The sequence below is a fragment of the Procambarus clarkii genome, chromosome 16 (genome assembly GCF_040958095.1).
Source record: "Procambarus clarkii isolate CNS0578487 chromosome 16, FALCON_Pclarkii_2.0, whole genome shotgun sequence".
Lineage (NCBI taxonomy): Eukaryota > Metazoa > Arthropoda > Malacostraca > Decapoda > Cambaridae > Procambarus > Procambarus clarkii.
In genome coordinates, this window is record NC_091165.1 from 11,856,585 (window position 1) to 11,861,641 (window position 5,057).

Below are 5,057 nucleotides of genomic sequence, written 5' to 3' on the forward strand. Positions count from 1 at the left end.
GAAAATGGAGTAAATCTCCCACCATTGATAAAGCTTACCTAATCTCTAATCAGCTCTTGAACAGGTAGTCATGCGGACTCTCACCGTTACACCTTCTCCCACATGCTGGGAGAAGTCACAATAACATGGATTGAAGATATGAAAACTGAAGCACACTCCAGAAGATCGACTTGATAATGGTCCTGGACGGACCGAAACGTCATTGTCTGCTCATCTTCTGGTGTGTGGTTTAGTTCTCATATCTTCTCCCACCCCCGGAGTGGGATGGATGAGCCTCATCCATTCCACCCCGAAAAACACCACCTACTAGAGAAGGATTAATGAAGCTCATCAACACCACTTCAATAACACATCAGCTTCTTCATTCTTTTTGAAGATCACCACCTTATTCTCCACTCCTCTCTTTCTTCCCCAATCACACAACACGCCTCTTTATCACCCCGACTCTGTCTTCTTCATCCCCAATCTCACATGCCTTATCACATCAGCAGTTTGGGCGCCCTGCAACTGCACCAAGTGCCACTTCCAACCCATTCCAATTAAGCTATTTTTTCCACTGATAAGCTCATTATTAACAATTATCTCTAACTCACTCACACTAATAACTCAATTTTAACTCTAACCATCCAGAAAATTAGAATATTTATATACTAGAGGACGAAGCTATTTTAGTTGTGGCAATGTCGTTGTCCAGGAGAAGTCATTTTTACGATGATATCTTGTTTTTTATAAGGTCGTCGCTCACGACCGGCGATATTTAAAGACTATGTTTTGGAAAAGTCTTGGTCCTAGCATAATCCTTTCACCGAAGAAATTGTGAAAAAGTCGTCGTTCAGGCACAGTCCTTTTAGTTACAATATTAAAAAAAAATAGTGTTCATGGGATAGCCATTTTAACGACGATATTATGAAAAAGTCGACTTTTTAGGAGAGTTATATAGACTGAGAGATAAAGACTGAGAGTCAGAGAGAGCGAGACACAGAGAGAGATACATGTCAATCACAAGCTGCCAATGTAGAGCATGAATGCAACAGAAATTAATGAGGAAATGTGCGTACTTCTAGCCCCCATGCATCTACCCTTCAACATCGAACAGTCATTTTGACAGACATTTCTATATATCTATTCTACAAAGGGAGGCACTTAACATTGCCGGGCCTGTCTGTCTGGCTCTCCTTTGTCCATCTTTATATCCCTTCAACTATCTATACAAACATTTATCCATCAATCTATGCATCTATCTTTCCATCTGTCCATCCATCAATTTACCTACTGTCTCTTTCTCTGACTTAGCCTCTCACTTTGTCTATCTCTTTCTTAGCCTCTCACGGTGTGTCTCTGTTTCTGTGTTAGTCTTTGTCTCTGTGTGTCTCAGTCTCTCTCTCTTTTATAAAAAATATTACTCTAATGTGTCTGTGGTCGCCAGTGAGAAGAGCTCGGTGGTGATAATACTGAAAATAGAATAGTAACCTTCTGCTCTGATAACGCACTGTGGCTTGAGATTGTTTTGATGCTGTTGAAGAATTGTCTGCGTCATGCTGATATGTCTAACCTCCATATATATATATATATATATATATATATATATATATATATATATATATATATATATATATATATATATATATATATATATATATATATATATATATGTCGTACCTAGTAGCCAGAACTCACTTCTCAGCCTACTATGCAAGGCCCAATTTGCCTAATAAGCCAAGTTTTCATGAATTAATTGTTTTTCGACTACCTAACCTACCCAACCTAACCTAACCTAACTTTTTCAGCTACCTAACCTAACCTAACCTATAAAGATAGGTTAGGTTAGGTTAGGTAGGGTTGGTTAGGTTCGGTCATATATCTACGTTAATTTTAACTCCAATAAAAAAAAAATTACCTCTTACATAATGAAATGGGTAGCTTTATCATTTCATAAGAAAAAAAATTGAGAAAATATAATAATTCAGGAAAACTTGGCTTATTAGGCAAATCGGGCCTTGCATAGTAGGCTGAGAAGCGCGTTCTGGCTACTAGGTACGACATATATATATATGTCGTACCTAGTAGCCAAAACTCACTTCTCAGCCTACTATGCAAGGCCCGATTTGCCTAATAAGCCAAGTTTTCATGAATTAATTGTTTTTCGAATACCTAACCTACCTAACCTAACCTAACTTACCTTTTTCAGCTACCTAACCTAACCTAACCTATAAAGATAGGTTAGGTTAGGTTAGGTAGCGTTGATTAGGTTCGGTCATATATCTACGTTAATTTTAACCCCAATAAAAAAAATTGACCTCATACATAATGAAATGAGTAGCTATATCATTTCATAAGAAAAAAAAATAGAGAAAATATATTAATTCAGGAAAACTTGGCTTATTAGGCAAATCGGGCCCTGCATAGTAGGCTGAGAAGTGCGTTCTGGCTACTAGGTACGACATATATATATATATATATATATATATATATATATATATATATATATATATATATATATATATATATCGTACCTAATAGCCAGAACGCACTTGTCAGCCTACTATGCAAGGCCCGATTTGCCTAATAAGCCAAGTTTTCCTGAATTAATATATTTTCTCTAATTTTGTTCTTATGAAATGATAAATCTACTCATTTCATTATGTATGAGGTCAATTTTTTTTTATTGGAGTTTAAATTAACGTAGATATATGACCAAACCTAACCAACCCTACCTAACCTAACCTAACCTATCTTTATAGGTTAGGTTAGGTTAGGTAGCCGAAAAAGTTAGGTTAGGTTAGGTTAGGTAGGTTAGGTAGTCGAAAAACAATTAATTCATGAAAACTTGGCTTATTAGTCAAATCGGGCCTTGCATAGTAGGCTGATAAGTGAGTTCTGGCTACTAGGTACGACATATATATATATATATATATATATATATATATATATATATATATATATATATATATATATATATATATATATATATATATATATATATATATATATATATATGTCGTACCTAGTAGCCAGAACGCACTTCTCAGCCTACTATGCAAGGCCCGATTTGCCTAATAAGCCAAGTTTTCCTGAATTAATATATTTTCTCTAATTTTTTTCTTATGAAATGATAAAGCCACCCATTTCATTATGTATGAGGTAATTTTTTTTTTATTGGAGTTAAAATTAACGTAGATATATGACCGAACCTAGCCAACCCTACCTAACCTAACCTAACCTATCTTTATAGGTTAGGTTAGGTTAGGTAGCCGAAAACGTTAGGTTAGGTTAGGTTAGGTAGGTTAGGTAGTCGAAAAACAATTAATTCATGAAAACTTGGCTTATTAGGCAAATCGGGCCTTGCATAGTAGGCTGAGAAGTGCGTTCTGGCTACTAGGTACGACATATGTCTATATATATATATATATATATATATATATATATATATATATATATATATATATATATATATATATATCTGAAAACTCACACCCCAGAAGTGACTCGAACCCATACTCCCAGAAGCAACGCAACTGGTATGTACAAGACGCCTTAATCCACTTGACCATCACGACCGGACATAATGAGGTGATAGCCGAGGCTATATGAACCACCCCACCGCCGGCACTCGGATAGTTATCTTGGGCATAGCATTTTACCAAATCACCTCATTCTTTGGGGCACACGTGAGGAACACAAATGCGAACAAGCCTGAATGGTCCCCAGGACATATGCAACTGAAAACTCACACCCCAGAAGTGACTCGAACCCATACTCCCAGAAGCAACGCAACTGGTATGTACAAGACGCCTTAATCCACTTGACCATCACGACCGGACATAATGAGGTGATAGCCGAGGCTATATGAACCACCCCACCGCCGGCACTCGGATAGTTATCTTGGGCATAGCATTTTACCAAATCACCTCATTCTTTGGGGCACACGTGAGGAACACAAATGCGAACAAGCCTGAATAGTCAAGTGGATTAAGGCGTCTTGTACATACAAGTTGCGTTGCTTCTGGGAGTATGGGTTCGAGTCACTTCTGGGGTGTGAGTTTTCAGTTGCATATGTCCTGGGGACGATTCAGGCTTGTTCGCATTTGTGTTCTTCACGTGTGCCCCAAAGAATGAGGTGATTTGGTAAAATGCTATGCCCAAGATAACTATCCGAGTGCCGGCGGTGGGGTGGTTCATATAGCCTCGGCTATCACCTCATTATGTCCGGTCGTGATGGTCAAGTGGATTAAGGAGTCTTGTACATACCAGTTGCATTGCTTCTGGGAGTATGGGTTCGAGTCACTTCTGGGGTGTGAGTTTTCAGTTGCATATGTCCTGGGGACCATTCAGGCTTGTTCGCATTTGTGTTCCTCACGTGTGCCCCAAAGAATGAGGTGATTTGGTAAAATGCTATGCCCAAGATAACTATCCGAGTGCCGGCGGTGGGGTGGTTCATATAGCCTCGGCTATCACCTCATTATGTCCGGTCGTGATGGTCAAGTGGATTAAGGCGTCTTGTACATACCAGTTGCGTTGCTTCTGGGAGTATGGGTTCGAGTCACTTCTGGGGTGTGAGTTTTCAGTTGCATATGTCCTCGGGACAATTCAGGCTTGTTCGCATATATATATATATATATTTATATTATTAAATATGACCGAAAAAGTAAGATTAATAATTCTAACACGAATTTTCTCAATCTTTCGTACATTACGCTTCACTGTTGGAGGTAAATCAAAAATCAATTCTCCAAAATTCATTTTTATTTCTAGTCTGACGCGACACGGGCGCGTTTCGTAAAACTTATTACATTTTCAAAGACTTTAGTTCACAAATACACAACTGATTAGAACTTACGTATCTCCGATTTTATATCTACATTTGAGTGAGGTGGGAGGGGTGATGTGGCATTAACACAAGACAGAACAAGAGGGGATATTAATAGGGTATTAAAAGTATCAACACAAACAATGGGTATTGAATAGAAGTGTTTGTAGAAAGCCTATTGGTCCATATTTCTTGATGCTTCTATATTGGAGCGGAGTCTTGAGGTGGGTAGAATATAGTTGTGCAATAA